This window comes from Protopterus annectens, chromosome 1.part0 (assembly GCF_019279795.1).
Source record: "Protopterus annectens isolate FY-2018-M chromosome 1.part0, PAN1.0, whole genome shotgun sequence".
NCBI lineage: Eukaryota > Metazoa > Chordata > Ceratodontiformes > Protopteridae > Protopterus > Protopterus annectens.
The window spans coordinates 1,224,448,794-1,224,464,251 of record NC_056725.1 but is presented as its reverse complement, the minus strand read 5'-3'; positions in this window follow the sequence as shown (position 1 = coordinate 1,224,464,251).

Below are 15,458 nucleotides of genomic sequence, written 5' to 3'. Positions count from 1 at the left end.
ATGTTCCCTCATGGAATGTAAAGTCTCAGAAAAAGAAAAATCCTCTGGAGGAGAAGCAGAAGGACAGGAGTCCTCTGCATCCGAATCTGAATAAGAAGGGAATTCCTGAATTTCTTCAGCTGAGGAATCAGAGTAGTCTGAGGAATGATCCATTCCCTCTAAATCTGCCTCCACCCTTGGCCTCTTCTCTGGGGGGGGGGCATAGAACCCCTGATCAAAGTAATCAAGTCCTCCGCCATTTTCAACATATGCTTTTTAGGAACAGGGGCTGGAGAGCTAGAACTATGACCAGGGCCAACAAGACAAGGTTTGGCCTTAGCATGGCCTTTAGCCACTGAAGTAGAAGGCCTAATAACCTTCTGTAAAGATGGAACTACAGACACCTGAGAAGCACCTTCAGCCGGGCCTAACTCCTGAGAGGCCAACTCCTGCAAAAGTAAAGGTTCCCCCTGGGATTCAGCCGAACCCTCGGCAGGATCCACAGATTCAACCGGAGGCTCTGTAGAACCGGTGTCCGCAACAGACGACTCATCCGGTTTAGACTTCAAAGTTCTATCTTTGCGCTTTTTAGCGGTAGCGGGCGTCGGAGGATCCGACGGCATGTTATAGTTACACCTTTTACCGAAAACAAGCCTGGCACAGTCTAATCTCCGTTTAATGGTGCACTTATTAAATCTAGCACAAAAGCGACACCCGACCACGTCGTGCCCAGGCCCCAAGCAAGGAATACAGAAAGAATGATAATCCCTATGAGGTATCTGTTTCCCACAAGAAATGCAATTGTTAACTTTTTCTGACATCCGGAAAACTGAGGCAAGAAAAGACAAAGATTTCCCCAACGGGGTACTTAGCCCAACTTAGTCTTCGGTCTGAAACTCGATAAATGAAAATTTCAGAACGCCGAACGGCACTTGCAAACGCTGCTTCTGCTTCGGACCACGCGGCAAGAAAGACTGAGGATATGGCGTCGGTCATGCGCTTAAGTACTACTACGTACTGACGTCAGCTCTAGGCGACAATGACAGACGCCAGCCCAGCTCTTTGGTATTCGGGCCGATCGAGGACAGCGGACTACCCACAGGTTATGACTGCAGCAATGTGAGACGAAGAACATCAAATGGTCTCAGTAAAATGCTTGGAAGCAGACATTTATAAGAAAATGTCAGGGAGGTACAAAAAAGAAAGCGGGAACCCCCAGAACAAAATCAGCCAACTAAGTCAGAATGACTGTATAAGGGACCTTGTTCTCCCCCTCCCACAGGGGCAGTCAATTATCCCTTACACAAAGTCTGAAATTCCACTTCTCTATTTGGTAATAAATTATTTCAGACAAACGGGTGCTAAATGTGATCTATCTAGGATAAAGATGACAGTGGATAGAAATTCCTACTTTTCAGTGGATTCCTCCTCATCTTGTGGACCAAACTATTTTCATTCCTCCTGTCTTACATTATATGCTAACTCAGGGGGTAATAGAAGTTATTTCTCCTCCTCAGGAAAATATTTTACTGAAAAATCTTTTTGTGCCAAAGAAAGAAAACTCTTGGAGACTAATTTTGGTTCTTTTCTCCCTGAATCAGTTTGTGATAGTGGCCAAGTTCAAAATGCTTTCACTTCAGAACCTGCTACCCTTCTTCCTCATTTGAATTTTCTGTTAACCTTAGATTTAAAAGATGCATATCAGCACATTCATATTCACCTAGACTTCAGGTGTTTCTTATGATTGTATATGACTGGATCACATTATCAATTCTCTGCTCCAAAAGTGTTCACTAAATATATAGCTCATGTGATAGCACACTACAGGCTATAGGGTATCCAAATTTTCCATATTTAGAGGATTTGCATATCTTTGCTGAGTTTTTTTCAATGCTTTGGGAATCTGTCACCTGAATAAGAGATTTCCTTCACATGCTGGGATTCCAAGAGAACATTCTAAAGTATTTTTACTCCATCACACAGGATTGTGTTTCTGGGGTGGTTGCCAGATATCTCGGTACATAGAGCTCTTCTTCAACAGGAAACATAGATCTATACTTAGTTCTATTTCATGGGTTTTCCACTCAGACTTCTGTCACAGTGAGGGAATACCTCATGATTCTAGGTTTCATGGATTCTATGATTCTCATGATTTGCTTGCAGGACTTCACATTTAAAAAGATACAACTGTAGCTGAAATCTCTGGTTACAGCACCAGTTCTGGGATTTGTGAACAGGAAAATCACTTAGCTGAGACATTAAATTTCTCAGAATCCAGGTTTACCATGCTTACCTCCTTTCTTTCTTTGGCCAGATTTTGTTGTGTTTGAAGGTTTGCCAATTTGGCATTGCCAAAAAAAGGCACTAGGGGAAGACAATGTTTTAGCTAATATTTGAATGCCTAGAGGGGACAGGTGCAGACCATCCTTTGCAAAGCAACATGGTTTGTTAATCATGTCCTCACATGCTGCCAATATTGTATCCTCCTAGAATGACACCAAAAACTAAGCCAATCATCTGTTTGTATTGTGGTATCATCCTTAGTGAAGGTAGAATGCTGATCAATGCTAGGCATATACAGGCCTAACACATAGTCTGAGAGGCAAATACCAGCCTATGACACATAGTCTGAGAGCCTCATAATGTCTCTCTTCTTATAGCCTAGGGAGGTACATGTCAGGTAATTTATACCTATGTGGACTATAACAAATCATATTGGTACCTGTGGTGCAATGACATAAGCGCATGCATAACTTGTCAGATTCTGGCCCCTAATAGGCAACTGACCATTATTTTCTCCTTGTTCAGCCTGGTGAGTGGGGCATCAGTATATCATGCAATGAAGTCCCCTATGGATAGAGTCCTGGGTAGTGTATTGGCTTGCCTTGTGGGTTTGGTAGCAGAGGCTCTTTTGGGTGTGGCTGTATGTGCTGTGTTAGGTGTTGTTTCTGTTGAGCTCTTTCAGGCTTGTTGAGGATAATTTTTGCAGGTGGAATATCTGGGAGGTCTTTGGGGTTTGGAAAGATTGCATTTAAATGTCTCAGCCTAAGTAGATCTATGTTTAGGGTGCATACTGTGTGTGTGTTGCGTCTGGTATGTATATTTGGGACAAGCAGATTGCTATTATGAGTGTTTGTATGCAAGTATTTTGCCTCCAGAGACATATATATATATATATATATATATATATATATATACATTTCTCACATACTGCATTAATTTCTTTGAAAAGTAAATGGTTGTCAGTGAACATTAGACAATTGTTAAATTATTTCAGTATACACATATCCATCAAACTGGCTGCAGAGAAATTGAGAAAGTGCATATCCATGATATCAGGTCCTTGATTAGATGTGCTATAAGTGTAAAGTGTATGAAAGGTTATTAGTGGGCTGATTAAAGGTGCTTTTGGGGCTGGAGACTAGACTGGGCTATATAATACTAAATTCAAAGGGCAGTGCTCTTCAATGCGCAAACTAGCTGCTCTATGCTACTCATCATGCAAAGTAGCTGCCCTTCATTCATTGAGCTACTGGTATAGTTTCATGGGTGGCTTTATAGGGAAAAGTTTGGTTTCTGTGTGTCTGTGTATATACAAGGTACTACTAACCACCACTGCATGATGGGGGTGGCTGTGCACAAATGTGTCAAATTTATACAGATACTTAAAACACAGGAAACTGGATTCTAGGACCACTGGCAATAAAACAACTATACTTACAGCCTTCATATATGTTTCCCAACTCAGACAGACCAGGCCACCCCTTACTGCCACTAGATGGACTATCCCAGTCCTCTTAATGTAAAAACACACAAAAATATTGCTTGAGAGTGTAATGCTAACACAAAACAATTTAAACTACACGGACATGGCAGTTTCAAGTATTGGGGACCTTTAAAGTGATTTAAAGTGCAAAATCAACAAATAAAGCAAAAACAAAGCAATAGCACTCTGAAACAGTTAATTAAAATGTAAAACAATAAAATAAATCTCTTATCTGACAAAGATGAAGCAGGCTTAAATCAGGATCCTTTCAGAGTGTGGTGAGGATGCTAAGCAGATAGGCACTTAGGGAAAATGAGCAGGAGACAACTTACAGTAAAGGAGATTTACTCAAGACAATATTGGTTTGTTGGCTGGATATTCAGTATTATGAATCTATGGAAAACAGTGGGTGGGAAAAGTACGTAAGTATCTTACACAACTGACAATAGCAATGAAAGAAGGGAGGGAGGAACTTAGGAAGTCAGATTAGCAAAAGGGTCAGAAGCCAGAAACACAGCCTTGTAAAGCCAGAACAGGAAAAGCGTGGGATGGTTAGGTAAAAATTCAAGCTGCAAGAGGTAAACTAGTTAGAGAGGGCTCCAATCAATTAAAGCCAATATTGGAGCCGTAGCTCTATGACTCTGATCTACAGGTCAATGACTCCAAGTAGGTTAGAATTTCACACACTTTAGCTTAATTTCTCAGTGAGGGTTGGGGAAGATACAAAGAACATAGGAAAGACAATAGAAAGGTAAAGAGAAAGGCACTGGAATGCAACTTTGAGCATGTAAATGATAAGCAGAATATAAGACTGTAGCAGCAAAATTGGAATATAAACAGCTGTAAAAGCACTGAAGCACTAATCATAGAGCAGACTTTACTGTATTGCCACTACTGCAATTCTACTGCAGTCTAAGGTACCAGACTATGCAGAAATTTACACTAAACTCTATTCATGTAAAAATGCAGTAATAAATGACTAAATGAGGCTGGAATCTGGAAGCAAAATGGGTTCAAAATATAAACAGCTTTTACAAGTAATTATATTTAAGGAGATAGACATACAGTATAATGTATAAACTATGATAAGATCTTGCAGTAATTCACAATCTTCCCACAAATGCAAATGAAGCTACAAGACTAAAGTCCCTGTACAAACTAAAAAAATGCAAACTGATAACATTTTAGTTCAAAAAGTAGAAAAGCACAAAACACAAAATCACCACAGAGCTCAGTATAAGTTGTTGTGTCTTTTGGCTTTTCCTGGTTAGGGGTCGCCACAGCGGAACTCCGGTCCGCTAATGACTGGCAGTAGATTTTTATGTGCCGAGTTGCCAGCCCTGACGCACAACCTTCAACGAAGGTACGCCCATTCACGCATGTCTCCACACAGAAGACGTTCTAGCTGAGAATCGAACAGAACAACATCTTACTGTGAGGCGACAATGCTACCGCAGCACCACCACCGCAGTAGAGCTCAGTATAAGTATGATTTAAAAATATTTAAGCAGATTTGAAATAAATGCTTTTTCCCCTTTTTTTTTAATGAAAAGCTGTTTCTCACTGTTTATGACTTTCCCCACCTCTCAGAGTCTTAAATAAAAGATCAGAGTTGGGTGTAGCTCTGTGCTTGATATAGCAGACTAGCCATAAAGATATCCAATCAAATAAATCCAATATTGGTGCTCTAGTCCTATGACTCTGAGCTACAGGTCAGTGACCCCCAGGCAGGCTAGAATATCAGAAACTTTAACTTAGTGTGTCAGTGGGGGCTGGGGCAGACACTAGAATTTGCAGTACTGCCACTACTGCAATTCTACCACAGTCTAAGGCACAAGGATATGCAAAAATTCACTAGTAACAATGTTTAAAGAAAAATGCAGTAATAAGTGAGTAAATAAGGCTGAAATCTGACAGTAGTTAACAGTTCTACCACAACTGTAAATTAAACTACAAAACTAAGGCCTCAGACAGGGTTCTAAATATAAACAGCTAACTTTTACAATTAATTATTCTCTCCATGGAGATAGATGTGTGGTATAATATATGAATTATGCTAAGATCCTGAAGTGATTCACAATCTTCCTACAATTGCAAATGAAGCTGCAAGACTAAGATCATAAAACAAAGTAAAGCATGCAAACAGATGACTTTTTTTGCTAAAATGTGGAAAAAGCACAAAAGTACAAAAAAGTATCATCACACAGGACACTATAACTGTTATTTAAATATTTAAGCTTTTTGTTTCCTTTTTGATTAAAAGCTTGTTTCTCACAGTTCAGGGCTTTCTGTATCTCTCAAGAGTCTTGAATAAACACCCTGGGTGGGTGTAGCTCTGTACTGGATATAACAGACTAACTTGAGAGGGATCCAGTCAAATAAAGCCAATATTGGAATGCTAGTCCTATGACTCAGAGCTAAAGTCCAATGACCAGCCCAAGCAGGTTAGAATTTCAAAAACTTTAGCTTAATGTATTGGTGGGAGCAAGGCAGATGCAAAGAACAGGGGAAAGTCAGTAGTAAAGTAAACAGAAAGGCACACAAAATCTACTTTAAGCAGGTAAATTATAAGCAGAACATAATATTCTAGCAGCAAATTGGAATATAAACAATTACAAAAGCATTGAAGCACTAGTCCTGGAGCAGAGTGTACAGTATTCTATGGCCTGTCTTTCTCCTCTATCAAGGTCCATTTGTCAGCCATTACAGCATGTCTGCCACTGGATCCCCCTCTTTCAGTGCAATCTCATGTGAAAAAGTTTTTGAAAGGGGTGCTACATAAGACGCCTCTCAGAAAACCAGTGACTTTTTCATGGGATCTTAATTATGTGTTAAAGAAGTTATCAGTTGCTCCATTTGAATCTGCTTATCTGGCTGACTTGATGTTCTTAAGATGGAAAACAGATTTGCTTATTGCTCTGATCCATGCAAGAAGAGTATCTGAGTTGCAAGCTCTTATGGTGGGTCATCATGATCTCATCTTTCATGGAAACAAATTTTCTTTGAGAACTAATCATTTTATGTGTAAATTGGTATCCCATTTAACTTTAAGCCAATCTATTTATCCCCGTTTTCTTTTCAGAACTTCAAAATGAGGGAGAAATGACACCTCATACCTTGGATGTCCACAGACAACTCTGGTACAATCTTAACAGAACAAATTTTTCCAGAACTCCTGATTAGTTACTAATTTCTTGTGAATGTTAGAAAATGGGACAACCTGTGCCAAAGCAGACTATTTTGAAATGGTTGTCTCAGACTATTATTTTTTATTTCCACCACAACAAAACTATTTCATTAAAGGTCATGGATCACTGCATCAGGGCCTTGGCTTCATTTATGGCTTTTTGAAAAAGGTTGAACTCTGGAAGTATTCTAGAAGTAGCAGCTTGGTCTTCTATGCATACTTAAAAAAAAATCACAATAAACTAGATTCCTTCTCCAGGTCGAGGACAGGCTTTGCTGGGACCATTCTCCAGAGGCCCTTGGACTCTTCCCCTTCCACCTCACAGTTATTTTAAGTTATGGTAATCTACCCATATAGCTAAGGCTACTCCAGCAGTGATCACTATGAAGAACATAATACAGATGTGTAAGTAATGTTACCATAACAGTAGTTATTTGAATTATCACCGCTGCAGTAACCACTCCTTCTCTTCACCCACCTTGTTTTTTTTTTTATGCCAGGGTGCAGATATGTATTTTTTCTTTTCCTAGCAATGTGCTGTCAGAGCTGAGCCTCCCTATCTCAATTGGCATGAAACTTCTGAAGGGCTTTACACCCAAATCTATCTTTTTAGTCAGCTCAGCTCAAACTGCCAAATGGGTTGAGTCCATGTAAGGTGCCCTAAAGCTTTGGAAGCTGGCCAGTCATTGCATCCTTTGCAGGATACAACCTATATAAGCTAAGGCTACTACAGCAGTGATCATTCGAATATCTACTGTTATGCGGTAAGTTTATTTACACAACTGTACTTTATTTTCTCTTCAATTTAAGATTACATTGACTTGGACTTTGTTAATCATCTTATGCTATTTGACAGTTTGCTGTCATGTGTTTCCCAAAGCATTTTTTGTTTGTAAAGCTTCTATACTTCTAACCATTCAGGTAATGTTGATAAGTTACTTAAGTTACTTTTTATTTGTTCTGTGTCTTCTGTTCACTCCTGCATATTACTTTTGCTGCCAGTACTTCTGTCAGTGGTTATGTTTGGGCACCGTAGTGCCTTACAGCTGCAGGGTTTGGGATTCTGTCCTGATTTCCGGTCAGTGCCTGTTTAGAGTTTACACCTTCTCCCCATACCTGTCTGTATACCTATTCAGTTTACCCCTGCCTAGTGACTCAGGGCATATCAAAAATGGTCTAAGGACCGGTTCACTTACCAAATGAATAAATTAAAAAACGTATACAAACCATGTCATGTTGACTGTATTTTGATGTATTGCGCCTTATATAAGCTGTCAGTGATAAAGTATGTGGATCAGATTTAATCAGAATTGTAAATGCAGATTTAATATCAAATGTAAAAACTGTCAATAATGCAAGTCACACATCAGCTCCAAATCCAGGTCTGATTTTAAAAGCATTCTAGTGTACTTCTAATAGTACATGATGCTGATGGTGAAAGGAAGAAGAAATAATTGCGTCTATTTTTGCTGAACTTATGGTGTGTCTAACATTCATGCCATAGATTTCAACCTCTTCAGCAAGATTAGCAATATCTGCTGGTATAACAGGTTAGTAACTCAGTATATTCCCTGGCTTTGAATAAAATCTTTTTACATATCAAAGTAGCAATCTATCTACTTTTAAAAACAGATTTGGTGATTAGATACGTGACTGTATATTCTTGCCCTGGATATGTGCAAATGCTCTTCTTCTGGGGTGACTAATGCATTCTCAGTACCAAGGAATGTCATGGATAAGTTATTTTGATGGCTTGTCAGGTGTAAGCTTAGTATGAACATATAAACATGTATACAGACATATCTTTTTACTTCTAGTCATTTTATTGTGTCACCTATTTAAAAAGACTGTTTCTAATACTGACCCTGAGCTACTAAAATACTAACTCTTAGTTTATCTGCACAGAACCCATCTGTAATTACCCTCAACACCTTAATTCTGACCACAGTTCTAGGCCAACTAACACTTCCCATACTGCCTATTTAAGAGTGTGACACTGAGTCAAAAGCTTTGGGACTCTGTAAACAGGTATGGCCACATGTCTTCTGATGTATTACTGCAGTGACCCAGGGAAACATACTAAAGTCATCTAAGATAACTAACACACTGCAGAAACCTGTGGACATTATAGTCTAGTGGCTAATTGGGAACTTGAGCTAAACAACTGCAGATTATGAGGAAGCATAGAAGGAGTAGAGGATAAAGGTGGCAAATGGAAGATAGTTCAAATTACACATCAGAATATACTGGTTATGAGAGATAAAAACTAATAAATAAATAAATGTCCATATATTATCCAGGTAGGCATACTGGGCACAGTCCATTTTTCAGGTGCAATCTCAGGATCACATGCTAGGCAAATAAAGGCTGAGGGACTCAAACCCTGTACTACAGGAAAAACAGCTTACAGACTTAACCCTCTGCACCAACTGCCAGAGATGGTAGCAGGGCTCTGGGATGAGTTGCCTGAGATAGCAATACAGCAAAAGTCATCACAGTTTGAAGGCTGCATGGGACAGAGCAAGGATACATACAAGAATGTGAGAGGTGCAGCCATATGGGGAAACAGCTAGTGTACTCAGAGTCAAAAGGCCATGTTTTTCCTTCATGAAGCATCATTGAATATTACAAGAGAAGTGGAAAATAAAAATGTGCAGAGCAGGAAGCATTCCAGACTTCAGCATGTCATGCAGTGATTATTTACACTGAATGTTATTCTAAATGTCCATTACATACTATAAACTGTAGCAAATGCTACTGGCTCAAAGCCATGATAGTGACTCTATTGAACCACTTTCATCCCAGTCACTGATAGGTTTTAAAACAATAAGTACCAGGAAATGCATAGACAGTTTTTCTTTTTTAAATACTTTAGGATATGACTTGATTCATTCATATTATTTAGTGAACATGTCCTAGTAGCCACTGCAAAACTGGACACTTTTAATATGTATCAGCAACACTGCCTTTGATTCTTTAACCACCCAATACAAGGTATCTGCAGAGTTGTCCTCAAACCCAATTTTGAATATAGTCTCCCACCTTTAGGCAAGCCTATAGGGAGATGGCATTTTAATTGCCAAACAGCCACACAAACAGACATTGCTGTCATTCAAATGAATACCAGAATTATGAATTAACATAAGTGAAACATTATCATGACAGTATTTATTAACCAAAAGGTATATATACACACTGTGCACACACATATCTGTAGCTATCTATATAGCTATATGTAATATATATATATATATATATATATATATATATATATATATATATATAGTTGCAGTGGTGCAGCAGTTAGCATTGTCGCCTCACAGCAAGAGATTCTCACGTTCGATTCTTGGCTGGAGCACCTTCTTTGTGGAGTCTGCATGTCCTGCCTGCAGTCAAGTGATGTTTAAAGACATGCAGGTAGGTGCATGTGTGAATGGGTGTGCCTTCTTTGAAAGGTTGGGTGTCGGGCTGGCAACTTGGCACTGTAAAAATCCACTGCCAATCATTAGCGGACCGGAGTTCTGCTGTGGCAGTCCCTAACCAGGAAAAGCCGAAAGACAAACAACATATATATATATATATATATATATATTGTGGAGACTGACAGATGCTTGTGTGTGTGTGTGTGTGTGTGTGTGTGTGTGTGTGTGTGTGTGTGTGTGTGTGTGTGTGTGTGTGTGTGTGTGTGTGTGTGAGAGAGAAAACATATGAATGAATTTAGGGAAAATGTGCATGAGATTTCAAGGTTTCCTAATCATGCAGTTCAAGACAGATCATGTATCACACAAACTAGATCCACACACATTTCATTTATCTATTTTTTTTCTCTGTGTATGTTAGAATATTGTTTCTCATTCACTTTTGTGGAATGCATTAATTGCCAGAGTTTCTTCTGAACAGATGTTTAGTCTAGTGGGTGCTTTTCTACTCTAGTCTTGAGGTATTTCTGATCCTTTTTTTTTTTTTTTTTTTTTTTTTGTAGATCTACTTCATTTTTAATGTATTTTAATAATATGGTGAGGGTTTTATTAGGATTTGTTAGTTTAGATAGTTAGAATCTCACCCATTCTGACAGTAATACCAATTTATTACTGTCTAGTTGTGGTATTTTATACTGAGAGGAATTCTAAAATAAAAGTGCAGCAGTGCAACTTATTGTGCAAATACAAACCAAGTTGTGCTACCATGCTGAAATGGTGATTCATGGTCACGTGCATAGTGCATTCCCTGAAGCACTGTATTTAATTAAAGGGAATCTGCATAAGAATTAAGTGTTAATCTGGGCAGTTTGAACAACTATGGCTGTATCAGAGGAGGCCTATTAAAGTGGAGCTACCACAGAGCACAGGTCTGCTGAAACTACCCTTCCCGTATCTGACAGCAGAGACCACTCACAGATGCACTCATACACCCTGCACAGTCAACCATATACTCACACACAGACACAGACACACACACACACACACACACAGACACACACACACACACACACACACACACACACACACACACACACACACACACACACACACACACACACACACGCTCCCAGACCGATTGACATATACTATCACAGCCTATTACACACTCACACGTCACTACACTAGCTGCTGGTTTCAGGAATCTGAAGTTACTCTGCTCCAGTACTCCCCCTGCACTCACACATAAATTCTTCCCATTGAAATACATAGGTGGTATCATAGCTAAAGTGCTGCATACCCTTACTTATTTTATGCACTGATTTGCATGGAAGTTGCCTCATATTGTGCTGATACTGGGATGCTGAAGCAGTCTAGTAGCACAAGACACACTTCCCTACAATTGCATTTACGTTTCACTGAACTTCTGTCTTCTCAGTATGGTAGAGTTAAGGCCACTGGGAAGAATGTAATCTGTGACAATACATAGCCTTGCCTTGTCCACAATGCAGCTTGCATGGCTTTACATAATAGGCAAGGAGACTATGAATCCAACTTTCAAATTTTATTCTGAATTTTAATGTTCTCTATTCTGCTTTGAATGAATATCATTTCTAGCACTTGACGTAGATGAAATGTGTGTGTTTATTTTGTGTGTGAATGTATGCATTTTATTATACTCGTGTGTGAATGCTTTTGTGTATGCTGGGTGTGTGTGTACTTTAGTTTTTATCAAGCAGCACACGTAATGAGTTATGGGGGATTTTAATGGTTATGATGACTTGAGGAGATTGTAGACAAATATTTGATGATACATGAAGTAAAGATAAACAGAAGCTATGCAAACATACCTCTCAACTTCTTATGGTAAAGAAATCTGGACAAGGTATAAAATAATGGGGGGACAAAGGCCCAAAAACAGGGACATATTTTAGATATTGCTATTATAAACTTAGAAAGTTGCTGGAATAATAGGATTTGTATTAGCATACATATTCTGATGGATATGAAGTCTGAAATTCAAATGCAAGCCATTATTAGTGACTTCAATCCTTAGTGATTTGCCAGAAAACCACACATATTATGAGGAACAGATCAAAAATATGAGGAAAAATCTGGACATTCTCCATAAATCTGGACAGTTGAGAGATATGTAACAATATACCAGATACATACTTTTATCTTATCTGTTATCTGGAGTATAATATTAGAATAAATATGGAACAAAGGGGTCTTGTCTACAATGAATAAAATGGTTTGTAGTGCATATTTAGCAAGTTTATTTCATGATGAGTTACCAAAGCACGTGCTACAGAGTTCCTTAATCTTACAGGCCAAGATATGACACAAACTGCTTCGTATTCCATTTTTTCAGTCTATTTTTGTGTTACAATAGTGTTTTCCATTGATTTCAGTGGACTAGATCAACTGTATAGGTTTCTGTTGAACAGGGATTTAAATACTTTGTATAGGTTTTTATAACTGTAGTATCTCATGAGTGTTTTTCCACCATAGTTCTGAAGTACTTTTTACTCTTTCTTTTGTATGCAGTTCATAGGTTCATAGATCTATACTAGGTTTATAACCACTAGGGCCCTTACAAGCCTTGCCACACAACCCAAATGTGACCCTCAAATTCGATTTATTTAGGTGGTGATTTACTAACTCCCTCTATCCATCGCAGACATAGGCACTAGACCAGGGGTAAATTTCTGATTAGCCATTCATTGGTCTAAGTTATGCTTAAATACGGTTAGGGAAGAACTCTGCTTCACGTGGATAGGGAGCCTGTTCCATAGAAATGAATTCTGTGAGAAACATATCTGTCTCTCCAACATGTCCCGTTTATGTCACAAGCAAAATGTATGTCTGTTGATCTAGTAGTTCTGATGCTGTTTGTAAGTTCATTACTATGGAAACAGGATTTATACATCCTATAACACAAGTTAATTTTATTTTTAAGGCATCTGGGACGTGCAATAGTGAAAATTTAGTTTACTTGGCTAACTGCGAAAAATGTTTGTGTTTTTACATTGGAAAAACTAACTGTAAATTCAAGGAGAGAACTGCATCCCACTTATCCGATATAAGAAGGGGGGGGGGGGGGTTGAGACAAATGCACTTAGTAAGCATATTTTACATTGTGGAAATGAACATACATTTAAATTTAGGATACTGCAGAGAGTTTGAAAAGACAAGAAGGGGGGCATTGTGAATGCCACAGAGAGAGCAGAATACAAATGGATAAACTTTTTTAGATCTGATGTCTATCCAGGGCTTAATAAAACTAATAGTATTAAACCCATTTTGAAATTAAGACAAGCATATGTTAGTTAGTGTATTATGGTTGTCCTGTGGAGCTTTTTAGGCAGTAATGAAATTTGTTAAGCTGACCATTGTTTTTAATGAAGTTGTTTAGTGAACTAGGCTTAGTCAACTATATTAATTATGTAAATTGTATAATTATATAAAGTGTTTATGAGATATGTTATGTGATTGGCTGATGTTCTATATTTATTCTGTGGTTTTAATGCACTGATTCATTCTTGAAAATGAGTTTCAACTCGAAAGCTTGAGGTAATAAACCTTGTTTTACATGGATGGTCGTGCTGTGCCTTCTTGTTACTGGATTTCATTTCGTGTTGGTTCACCAGTACGTTTACACCTGCTTCCTGGACTCTGTTTGTTTTGTGGATGTGCAAAAGGTTCATTAAAACAGGGTCTAGGGATACTTTGTATGCCAGCCAAAGATCACCTCTTAGAAGACTGTAAGATACCATGTAGAGTCAGGGCTTTGAAATAATCAGCAAAGGCATTATGTACTCATTTTGTAAGGAACCTTTGTGGACTTTCCAGTTGCTGCACGTGTTTGATCACGTACATACCAAAGGGGGCATTATTCACATAATGGATCTGATGAGATCTGAGTACAATGGTATGATGGCCTCTCTGAACCTTGATGCCATGCCCTTACTTACAGGTTGAGCAACATAGAATGATTTTATACTACCTTGGACACATGTTGGTCAAAGGCTAGGTTACTATCTACATGAGTTCCCATATCTCTGTCTAATGAATCAACTTTTAGGGTTGTTCTATTGATGATGTAGTTACACGGGGTGGCCGACTTTCCAAAAGGTACTATAACACATTTCTTGGTATTGAGTTGTAAGTCTTGGTTTGGCACCAAGTATCTGTCTGTGTTAGATCTTCCTGAAGAATATTCTCATTTTCAGGGTATTCAATGACTGCTCCCAATTAGGAATCATCTGTGAACTTGGCCAGCCAAATACCTTTGACATTGGGTTTGACCTCTAAGAAGTAGATGACAAAGAAGAGTGGGCTTAGCACAGAGTCCTGGGGGACTCCACTGGCGGCTGGCCTCTTTGTAGACTAACTAACTTCCTGGGTCCTGTCCATAAGCTAGCTAGTTCTCCATTTTGCAATAAAGGGGTTTATGCCTACTTATGTAAGTTTGTAGCCAATGCCCGAGTGGGGTCTTGTTTCAAATGCTTTCGCCAGATCTAGGTAGGCAGTATGTACTTTGCCTTAGTGACCTTTTCAAAGAAATCTACCATTTTCAGTAAGAATGACTTTCCTTTAACAAAGCCAGACTGGGACAGGTCCAGTGTCTGGAGCTCTCATATGTTCTTGCTGATAACTTCCATTATAATTCTTTCCATTGCTTTCCAAATAAGACTAGTCAGACTAATAGATCTGTATTTTGCAGGATCTGTTGAGGGTCCTGCCTTATGAAGGGGATCACTGTTGCAGTCCTTCATTCTTGTCAAAAACCTGTTTTAGGACTATAATTAAATAGTGATTCTAGGGTTCCTGATAAGTCATATTTTAGACTGTTCAGGTGGCATCCGGGAATGTTATCAGGGCCCATTGAGGCTGTGTTATTGGCTTTAGTGAGCGTAGCTAATACATGCTCCCTAGTTAGACTTGGAGGTGTCATATTTGAGGGTATTTCTTGGGGGATGGTTGGGAGTGGGACAGGAGTAACATTGGAAAAATAGTTTGCTAGCAGGTTGACTATATTACCAGGCTCAGTGAATGTGGCACCATTAATCACCACTTTAGCACATTGCTATATACTGGACTT